A 12062-nucleotide genomic window follows, 5' to 3' on the forward strand; every position below is an offset into this window, starting at 1 on the left:
ACGACAACGACGACCACCTGATGCCAGAGAGATGTCTTACTGATGAGGAGGCCGAGCATCCATCCCAGTATGGGTACTTAAATAAGATAAGGATCCTTTATCACTGACAGTGCCATCAAGATTGTCTCAAGAAACAAAATGAGGCTTGACAACAAAATTAAGTCTGGTTGCTTTTTGTTAAACTTTGAGCATTCTGATCGGTACACGGGAACCAGACAAAATGGCCGAACTGTGGTAAAGGTGTTTTTAAACTGTCAGTGTTGCTTACATTAGTTTGCGATAACTCGTGCTTATAGCTTGTTTTGAAAAAATTAGTATCTGAAATTGAATTGTTAACCGTCGTGAATTGTTGTTATTGATCGATCCTCCCCTAACCCCTTGGGTGGGTTGATCGATTGAAAGAACGAACAGGAAACTTGAGTGCAAACCTTTTATGATAAAAGCCTTCTAGCTCTGGATTATGGCATACTTAGTAACTTATGGGTCATGACAAGACTAAAACTCCCTTTTTCCTGAGAGTTGGTCATTGGACAAAAGTCATCCTTGATTCTGCTACTCCGAAACGCCTGATGCATTACGGAGGCAACATTGCCACTGGTCATTGCCTGGGTGCCCCTTGAAATGTTCTTGCAATTTTCTGCTAGGGGTTTGCGACATAGCAAACTAGGAACCTATCAACATGTTCTCTAGCAGTGGCTTACTGTTGTACCACTACCATGGTGCATGACTTTCATCCCTTTCTGCAAGGGGTTGTGTCACAGCAAACTTAGTAAAGTTTTAGTTAAGTGGCTTACTGTTGTACCACTACCATCACACATGACTTTCATTCCTTTCTGCTAGGGATTGGGTCACAGCAAACTTAGTAACGTTTTACATTAGTTGCTTACTGTTGTACCACTACCATCACACATGACTTTCATCCCTTTCTGTTAGGGATTGGGTCACAGCAAACTTAGTAAAGTTTTACATTAGTGGCTTACTGTTGTACCACTACCATCACACATGACTGTCATCCCTTTCTGTTAGGGATTGGGTCACAGCAAACTTAGTAACGTTTTACATTAGTGGCTTACTGTTGTACCACTACCATCACACATGACTTTCATTCCTTTCTGCTAGGGATTGGGTCACAGCAAACTTAGTAACGTTTTACATTAGTTGCTTACTGTTGTACCACTACCATCACACATGACTTTCATCCCTTTCTGTTAGGGATTGGGTCACAGCAAACTTAGTAACGTTTTACATTAGTTGCTTACTGTTGTACCACTACCATCACACATGACTTTCATCCCTTTCTGCGAGGGATTGGGTCACAGCAAACTTAGTAAAGTTTTACATTAGTGGCTTACTGTTGTACCACTACCATCACATGTGACTTTCATCCCTTTCTGCTAGGGATTGGGTCACAGCAAGCTAAATGTTGAGGTTCATATGTTCATACATGACTTTTGAAGGGAATGACTGGTACTTTCTATTAATCCACCTGCCCTGTTACCTCTGACCCCCTTCGTCTGTGGGGTAAGGTTACTGTCAATTTTTGCGGATGTATGTCAGAAATGGCCGTTTTACCTCTGCCCCCCTTTCCACCTGGGGTATTTGTTGCAATAACACAGTGATAAATCTTGAATCCTGTGTTGTGAATTGTTTCTATAGACTAACAGGCCTGTATGCTTTTTTTTTTTTTAAAGGCAAGGGCACCAGAGCATTTCCTCCTTGGTTAAATGCACCCTATGAGGAAATTGTATATCTGTACTGGATCATTTCAAGGGCACCAAGGCAATGACCAGGGGCATCGAGGCTATCGCCTTTGTTGCCCCCGTGAAGTATCAGGCCTGGATTTATTCATGATTGTGCATTTGACTGCATCTGTGATCCAACTTCACAAAAAGAAGAAGACAAATCATTACGTGAAACATTTCGCTTATCATTCTTTGTAGTAGCCACACACGCAAAATAAGTTACTGTCAAAGCTATTCTTATTTTTGGCTTTAAACTTAATTTTGGGACAAGAAATATGACAATGCGAAAAGATTTGTCCTTTTTGGTAATTTGGGTCACAACTGCAAAATATTTGTGTATTTTACATAAATTATCTTAACACTTTATTGAGACATTCCCACGAAATGAGTTCACATAACTTTATATACAAAATGCGTACACTTTTCATATAGAACGCTCGACTTTACTTCCCAAAATACAAAATTCTAAATTCATTTTTTTTGTTTTTACTCTCTTGCCAAATTTTTTTCCCGCTACTACTTTTAAAACTTTGCTCACTTTAAAAACTCTTCTTTTCTAGATTTTTCCCAGAGTTGGATAATCTGAGCAAATTTTACAGAAATTTTTGTTTTCCTGTTTAGGAAAACAAAACTTTCTGTAAAATTTGCTTGTGACTCAAATTGTGGGAGTGTCTCTGGTCCTATATTGATACTTTGATGATTGTGAAGCCAAGTACAACTTGCACTCAACACAATTAATGCAAGCGGAACACATCCTAAAGTTGTATTCTTGGGACCAATCTTCATGACATACAAGTACGTCATCATTTTAACTAAATTTATTCCTTTTTGGCACGACATGTTTGGATAAGTGTGATGCACACCTGTCCAAACTCAAAATGAAATACGAGTACGTCATCAATTTAACCAAATTTATTCATTTTAGGCATGACATGTTTGGATAAGTGTGATTTACACCTGTCCAAATTCAAAATTAAAAAGTACAACATTTTTTACGAAACAGTCACAAACTTCATTTGAAAATGTTGTTTTTTTCTTCTTTGCATTGCTGCGATAGTAATAGTTAACAGTTCTAAATTTTATTGAGTTTTTTTTTTTGCATCAGCTGATACAAAAAAAAATCTATTTTCGGAGATAACTTTATTTCAACTCAAGGATTGTAAATATTGTACTTGGCCGTTTTTATAATTTGAAAAATTATATAGTAAATTAATTGGTTACCATTCATTAAATGCTGTAGAAAGCACCACTGAACTGTAGAAGCAGCAGAGTTGTGCAAACGTGTGTGCCGGTCGGTGTGGCCAACTACTATCTGGAAAGTGTGACGACCTAATGATCCAAGAGTTAATGGTTGGGTAAGCATTTTATTAAGTGAAATCTTGTTAATGTGGCGCTGGTAGTCTGTCTTACCGGTGTCCTACCTTACATGATTGACAAACTATTTCAACTTTCTCGATCTCCGACAAAAAAACGAAACCTAAGAAAGAAAGGATTTGGTTGCCTGTTGAAGTCTTTGGGGGCCTGTATCAAAAGTGTCAAGGACTGAGGACCATTGCACTTTTTTGCACATTTTTTACCTGATCATTTTGTTATCCTAAGTTGGTACCCGTCTCTCTATACTGTTCCTGTGTAAATGGGTCTACTTTTTGAGCAACTTCTCTACACTGGACATCCTCTTCTGATCTGAGGGAGCCTCTGAACTTGACGGATGACGGAGACTTCTACCCAGATGTTGGTGCGAGGGTCGGAGAAACGAGATTCTGAACATGGCTATTCACATTTCAATCAGGTACTCAGGCTTTTACATTGGTTTCACTTGTGTTAAGAAGTTTTGACTGTATCAAAAGGAGATATCAAAGATGACATTGGGATTGTGTAGGAAGTTAACAGGGTCCTTTGTAGAAGAAACATCATCGCTTAGATAGATGCCGTTGTGCATTAGGTAATTGTGACCGGTTCAATTCTCAGCCACAGTAGGTTGTATGTACACTCCTTCGTCAGTTAGAATAGTGTTTAGATTTTTGATTTAGTTAAAACCCCGCTTGGTCTGGTTGACAACATTCAGTCTACGACGTTAACTATTGGTCTATTTCAGTGACCAATTAACTAGGTTGTTCATTGTAGGTTTTGAGTGGTCAGCTTTATGACAGATTCTACAGTAGGTATGTTAACGACAATCAGTTGAGGAAATGATTAACAAAATGATGTTGACCAATAGACATTGCTTTTTTAACAAATACTGCCACTGTGGTGTGCATGATTTGTATACATTTTTCATAAACATAGTAATTTAGCTGCAGTAGGTGTTTTCAATCCTTCAGGGTATTAATTATTGATAAGTGTGAACAGTTTTTACAACTGGTTAACCCTTTTCCAGCTGAACATGGTGACGACACTCAGGCGGTTTACAAACACTCACAAAATTTGTTCAGCCACAATGTTTGAATCTTGTTTCTCTAGTTATTTAGGCTGTTAAAGTAACAAAGACACTTGGTCATTAATATTTTGACAGGTTCTAAAAAGAGTTGGCATGTTTAAGATATGTAACCCGTAGAACCCGTAGACAAATTTTGTGCGATGTCCATCAATAATTTTAATTCTTTTATGGTTAACATGAGAACGTCTCAACATGTACAACAGCGTAGTGTACTTTGAATCAAACTAGGTGCTTATTAGCAGATTAGCAGTATTAGTGTAGACTTATTCAGTTAAACCTCGGAACAAACATAGTAATTTGTCACATGGCTAGGTAGTTATAGGAAGCATAAACACTAGTCTAGTATTAGTGTAGAATTATTAAACAAATAACTAAATTAGTTATTTCTCAATTTGCTTGTTAGATTGATTTTGTTATGAATATTATGCCAAAAAGACACAGCAGGAATAGGTAATCTAAATAAGCCATCACTTTGTTACTTTAGTCATGCACTGTTTGCAGAATCACAGGTGTCTTTCTAGATGGAAAATACACCAAGTTATCAGCGATCTTATCGTCACTGATAAAACCTTAATTTTCTGACATCGACGTCAGACTCATTTTTATGCAAAAACATTGTAGTTTATGATTGGTACGAAATCATTAGTATGCAGTGGTTGGTTTGCAGATTTACATGAAGTTAATCAGTAGGAGTAGTTGTTGATCCTAGATGTTCAATACTTTATTGGGACATCGTTAGCAATTTGTAGTTCCGTAGGATTTGAAACTTTGTTGTACTTAGGATCTTATCGTCACTGATAAAACCTTAATTTTCCGACATCGACGTCGGACTCATTTTTACGCAAAAACATTGTAATTTAAAATTGGTGCGAAAATCACTAGCATGCAGTTGTTGGTTTGCAGGCTTACATGAAGTTAATCAGTAGGAGTAGTTGTTGATCCTAGATGTTCAATACTTTATTGGGACATCATTAGCAATTTGTAGTTCCGTAGGATTTGAAACTTTGTTGTACTTAGGATCTTATCGTCACTGATAAATCTTAGAATTTGTTTAGAGATAGGTTAGTTTTTTTTAGAGTTTTTTTTTCTCAGTCTAGTTTTCCTCCATAAACCCAATGTCATCTACAATATCTCCTGTAATGATACTCAATGCAATGAAGATGCAAATCTGATGTTTGTGTATAACCTAATTTTTGACTTTGAAATTTGACTTCATTTGAACGTGTAATCACACACACTGTTAAAATGTTGCGATGTTTTAACAAATCCAAAACTTATGATTGATTTGAAACAAATTAAGAAAAATTGTCGTACTTCTAATGCAAGTGAAACCAATACATTCCTGAGTATTCTGTTCTGTTTTTTGTGCATGTCACCAAAATTCACAAAATTTTTCAAGTTCAGCCGCCATGTTGGAATCTTGTTTCTCTGATCAGCGCATCATCATCTGGGTTGAAGTCTTCGTTATTCTGATGGTACAGGACTCAATCGGTGACGGAGTGGAAGCGTCCTTTTACACTTCAACCAAAATTCGAACTTGAAATTTACTCCAAGAACTTAGCGACGTGTTTGCCCGAACAGGGGGAGACGTCCGATGGTACACTTGATACAGATTCATCAAACATTTTAACGGGCAACAGAATCCTTTCCGACTTTTGTTTTGGACTTTGAAAAAAAAAATCTTAAGTTTGTATTTGGCTTCGGACTTTTAAAAAACAATCTTTTTAGTTTGTCAATCATGTAAGGCAGGACATTGGTAAAACAGACTATCAATGAAACATTAACTTGATTTAACTTAATAAAATGCTTTCCTTCCATTAATACTTAGATCATTTAGTCGCTTCACTTCCTAGATAGTAGTTGGCCACACCGACTGGCACACACGTTTGCGCAACTCTGCTGCTTCTACAGTTCAGTGGTGCTTAAAAAAATCAAAAAAATCCCTTAAAAAACGCCTTTTTTATATAGACTAAGTCAGCCAAAAAAATTTCTCGTGCCGTTGTACGGTTCGAAATTAACTCCGTAAAAAGTTTGGCCCTACCCCCCCTATTATTAAAATATTGATCAACCAAGTGCACCCCCTATAGGGGTGCAGAAGAGACTGTATCCCAAAGCAATGTACACCAACAATATAATCAACTAGAAATTTGCACATGACTCTTATACAAGGCGTCAAATTCAAATTACAATTAGATTATATAGCTAGGTACATCAAAATGGAATACAGCCCCTTATTAAAGGTATCGTCTTATAGCTTGTTGTGACTTTATATAACAATAAAATGGAGTCCCATTGTGGACTTAGTCATTTTTTGACCAAAAAACTAGCCATTGTTTGTACTTAGTAATTTTTTGAGCAGAAACTCATAGTCAATGTTTGGACTTAGTCTTTTTTGGACTTAGTCATTTTTTCGACAAAAACACTTGGTAATTATTGACTTTCTGGGTTCTATTGTGGACTTAGTCATTTTTTGACCAAAAAACTAGCCATTGTTTGTACTTAGTAATTTTTTGAGCAGAAACTCATAGTCAATGTTTGTACTTAGTCTTTTTTGGACTTAGTCATTTTTTGACAAAAACACTTAGTAATTATTGACTTTCTGTGTCCTATTGTGGACTTAGTCATTTTTTTGACCAAAAAACTAGCCATTGTTTGTACTTAGTAATTTTTTGAGCAGAAACTCATAGTCAATGTTTGTACTTAGTCATTTTTGACAAAAACACTTGGTAATTATTGACTTTCTGTGTCCTTTTGTGGACTTAGTCATTTTTTCGACCAAAAAATAGCCATTGTTTGTACTTAGTAATTTTTTGAGCAGAAACTCATAGTCAATGTTTGTACTTAGTCTTTTTTTGGACTTGGTCATTTTTTGACAAAAACACTTAGTAATTTTCGACTCTCTGTGTCCCTTTGTGGACTTCAAAAACTTTCCAAAATTGAGATTATAAAGTCACAGAACAAGCTATAAGATGCGGCCTTTACAGAAGATACAACATTGGTAGTTGCGCTATTGTGAATTGAACTTATAAGTTTAATGCGGGAATTTAGTGAACATGCATTATCTTCAATTTTGGTAAGCATGCAAGTAAACATTCATCTAAATGTCCACTTGATGTAAAAACTGTATGGAGTTAAACAACAAATAAAGTAATTTGTTTTGAAAACGCTGCAAGTTTGAGATAAAGTTTTTTGTGTCAAAATTTGTGCACTCTTTATGCAGTATATGAATACCAATGTTGTACCTTCTTTATAAGTAAGAAATGCAACCTGTAAACCATAAAGGAGTCAAATTTAATTAGATTTGTTTGAAAAGAAAAAAAAAAAAAAACGCTTTGATTCTGTAAATATTCTGAGTTCTTGTAAGATGAAGAAAAAGCACAAAAAAAAATATTTTGCAAGTTTGCACAAACCAAATAGTTAATTCTTGAGACTAGTTTTTGTTAGCCATGTGGACTCCTTTTGGATAAAACAGGTTACATTTCTTCCTTGGTTGATCATTTATATTTCTTAGCTATGGTTGTCATTTGCCAGCTGATATTTCTTCGCGAATATTTTGTGGGTTTAAGTTGAATTTTGAAACTATACACATTTTCAATACTTTTAATTAAAACAAGTATGAATTGAAAGCTGTATTTAATTTTACAAATACAATTTTTGAATTGTCGCACTTGACAAGTGCATTAAAAAAAAAGGGCATTTTGAAATAATTTCAATGAAGTTTTCAAAAAGTAATTGTACATCAACTGGCATATTTCCAACCACCAATTTAAGCAACTATCAAAATGAATAGTAAGGAAGCAATAGGAGTGCCAAAGCACCCACAAAAACAAAATTTGTTTTAATTAAAACATTAAGGAAACATAACATACAGCATAGTCATAATCAAGTTCTTGAGGTTGGGGTGGGTGGGGGTAATGTCTAACAGTATGGATGCACTATGTGAGTGTTATTGTTTTCTTTCTTTTGAAGACATTTAAAGTTTGTTCAAATAAAGTCTTGACAATTCAAATAAACAATCTATTCTGGTTTGCTTATTATTTTCTGATGAATCCTAATATTTTGACAACTTATAACTTTGATGCCTTCTTGTTGTTGATGAACTAATTAAAAATAACTTTTAGAAAATAATTAAGGTTGGGGATACTTTTGGTAATTATCAAACAACAGTCTCCTAACTTGGTGTGCCTCAATAAATGCATAAATAACAAACCAATGGAAGTTTTGGCTCAAATGGTCATTAAAGTTGAAAACAAATTATGAAAGAAAACCCCTTATTCCGTTCATGAAATTGTGTGCTTTCAGATGAATGAGAAAGGCTTCATGCCTGAAGCCTTTCTCAGAGTAAATGTTTTGGGGTGAATTCTTTTTTTAACACTTTCCCTAAAACTAGATTTTACTTTAAAGGGTGTTTTTCCAACAATATTTTTGTAACATCAACATGACCAGTGCTCTAACGTTTTCATGGTAATTAATTTTTGGAGTAACCAAGTATCAGATAAACTGTACTGCTATTTAATATGATGCATTGTTATTAAGCTAATTTTTTTTCTCCAAAATCCTTGGGGCTGACCTAAATGAAAGTTTTTAACAGAAATTTAACTGATTATTCGGAGGCCCCACAAAAAAAAGAAGTCATAGGTGGGTCTTAGGAGAAAAAAAAGTATGAGAGAAATTTTGGCAAATGTGTTGGTATAAATTATTCTGGCCCTACAGCTAGAAATAGAAAATGATACATTTTGGTTGCCTTACAGAATGGTTGAGGCTTTGTACCTCCGTGACTGCTGTTGTGGCTGGAAAGACTGCTAAGATGCAGGGAGAGGCAGCATACACTTGATGAAAGGGAAACATCAGATTCCACGACCTCTGAAAAAGAACAAATTATATTTTGAGTATAGATGTAAATTAGTGTTCATACAAATGAGGGGATATAGGAAGTATAAGGCATTGGGAAAATTACTTCAGGACAGCATGTTCAGGGGCCTTTAAATTGTCTCCACATATACATGACATGTACATAGCCCAGGTTGGACTCCCATGATGCAGGCAATGGGACAGAGTCCAGGGTATAAAGGTCCCGTACCATTGCGAAAAAATTTACACCTAACTCAGGAAGCTGAACTTTTACTAATGATGTTCCTTGTAGTCAGAACTCCAAGACACCATTAATTAAAATTGTTGAATTTTCTCATTTAGTGTTAATATTTTGGGCTCACACTATCAATTTGGTACATGACGATCACATCGCCAGTGCAGGACTCCGACATATTTTCAGAAATTATTTCATCCATGGATATATTTGTTAGCTGTAAACTCGTTCAAAATATAGTGAGGGACACTATGAACATATTAACGGAATTTGACTGTTTGTATTGCCAAGACAATCTTGTCTTTAGAAACCCCCTCAAATTTCCTCTTTTGCATCAACACATGAATCACTTACCTGATTTAGAAGATTCTATGAATATCCGTGCAGTTATCATTGTGGAAGTTGTTGAATTTTGATGTCGGTTTTCGATGTAAAATGTTGCAGAAAATCTGCTTTTTCACCACACACGTGGAGCTGAACACACCATGCCCGCGCTCAGAAAAGAAAATGGCCGCGGGGGAGTAAAGGGTAGTCTGGTCCCCTGACCAAAGATTCCTTGACGTCTCTTGTCGACAGAGCCTAGTCGGAGATTTTTGGGTCTGGGAACTAGACTAAAGGGGTGACTAAGGCCGTGTCCGAAACGACGACTTCGGCTACAGCTACGTCTAGATCAGCGCGTCTACCAGTGTTGAAGAATAGCAGACGCGCGCGATCTAGCCGTAGCTGTAGCCGAAGTCGCCGTTTCGGACACGGCCCAACTTTGTTCCCAGGGGTGATCGATCTCGCCGCGCCATTTTTCCCCAGCATGCCTTGCTCGATGTGCATGCGGGTGACGTAGTACGAACGGCATCCTTTTATTGGCCGAAATTTGAAAGAATTATAGGGGGTGAGGCCAGCACTTTTCTCAACTTTTGCCTATTTTGTTTTTAAGGTCCGATGTTGTGCTCTTCATGATGCAGTATGCTTTTCTGAAGCCTTTTTTTATTGAACAGAAGCCAATAATAATATTTGAAGCAATAATTAGGAAGTTGTGATTTTTTATTTTTACCTGAAAGTTGGGGCGAAACTTTAAAAAAACTATAAAGGGTAAGGTCCAGCATTATTACCAAGTATAGCCTTATGATTTTTTTTTTTAGAAGCGAAAAATTCATAAAGCTACTATAGCCTTGTGATTTTTTTTTTTAGAAGCGAAAAATTCATAAAGCTACTATAGCCTTGTGATTTTTTTTTTTAGAAGCGAAAAATTCATAAAGCTACTATAGCCTTGTGATTTTTTTCGAGCGCAAAGTTCACAAGGCCTTATGAATTTTTAAGAGCGAAAAGTTTACAAGGCTATAGCCTTGTGATTTTTTTCGAGCGCAAAGTTCACAAGGCTATGTGATATTTTTCGAGCGCAAAGTTCACAAGGCCTTATGATTTTTTAAGAGCAAAAAGTTGACAAGGCTATAGCCTTGTGATTTTTTTCGAGCGCAAAGTTCACAAGGCCTTATGATTTTTTAAAAGAAAAAAGTTTACAAGGCTATAGCCTTCTGATTTTTTTCGAGCGCAAAGTTCACAAGGCCCTAGATTTTTTAAGAGCAAAAAGTTTACAAGGCTATAGCCTCATGATTTTTTTTCGAGCGAAAAGTTCACAAGGCTTTAGCCTTATGATTTTTTTCAGAAGCAAAAAGTTCATAAAGCTATTAAAGCCTTGTGGTTTTTATACAGCCTTATGATTTTTTCGAGTGAAAAGTTCATGATTTATTTTACAGCGAAAAGTTCACAAGTTTTTCGAGCAAACAGTTCACAAGTCTATAGCCTTGTGATTTTTTTTGAGCGAAAAATTCACAAGGCTATGATTTTTTTTTCGAGTGAAAAGTTCACAAAAAGTCCGCCTTGCGATTTTCGAGCGAAAAGTTTACAAGACCTTATGATTTTTTTCGAGCGAAAAATTCACCAGGCTATAGCCTGCCACATTGTGATTTTTTTGTTCACAAGGATATGATTTTTTTTGAACAAAAAATTCACAAGGCTATAGCCATATGATTTTTTTAAGCGAAAAGTTCACAAAAAGTTCGCCTTTAGATTTTTTTTCATGCGCAAAGTTCACAAGGCTTATAGCCTTATGATTTTTTCGAGCGAAAAGTTCACAAGGATATGATTTTTTTTTGAACGAAAAATTCACACGGCTATATATAGCCATATGATTTTTTTAAGCGGAAAGTACTCAAAAAGTTTGCCTTGCGATTTTTTCTGAGCAAACATTTTTTTAGAGCGAAAAGTTTACAAGGCATTTAACCTTGTGATTTTTTTCGAGCGGAAATTTCAGAAGGCCTTGTGATTTTTTTTTGAGCAAAAAGTTCACAAGGCTATGATATTTTTTGAGCGAAAATTTCACCTTGTGATTTTTTTCGAGCGAAAAGTTCACAAAAAGTTAACCTTGCGGTTTTTGGGGTTCACATGATTTTTTTCGAGAGAAAAGTTCACAAGGCCTTGTGATTTGTTTTTTTAACAAAAAGTTCACAAAAGATCGACTTGCGATTTTTTTCTAGCAAAAAGTTCACAAGGCCTTATGATTTTTGTTTAGGTTCACAAGGCCTTATGATTTTTTTTGAGCGAAAAGTTTACAAGGCTTTAGCCTTGTGATTTTTTTTCAAGCGAAAAGTTCACATGATTTTTTCATGAAAGTTCACAAGGCTTGTAATATTTTTTCTAGCGAAAAATTCACATGGCGATAGCCTTGTGATTTTTTTTTGAGCGAAAAGTTCAGCCTTGTGATTTTTTTTTAGCAAAAAGTTTACAAGGCTTTAGCCTTGTG

Source organism: Asterias amurensis, chromosome 14 (assembly GCF_032118995.1).
Source record: "Asterias amurensis chromosome 14, ASM3211899v1".
Lineage (NCBI taxonomy): Eukaryota > Metazoa > Echinodermata > Asteroidea > Forcipulatida > Asteriidae > Asterias > Asterias amurensis.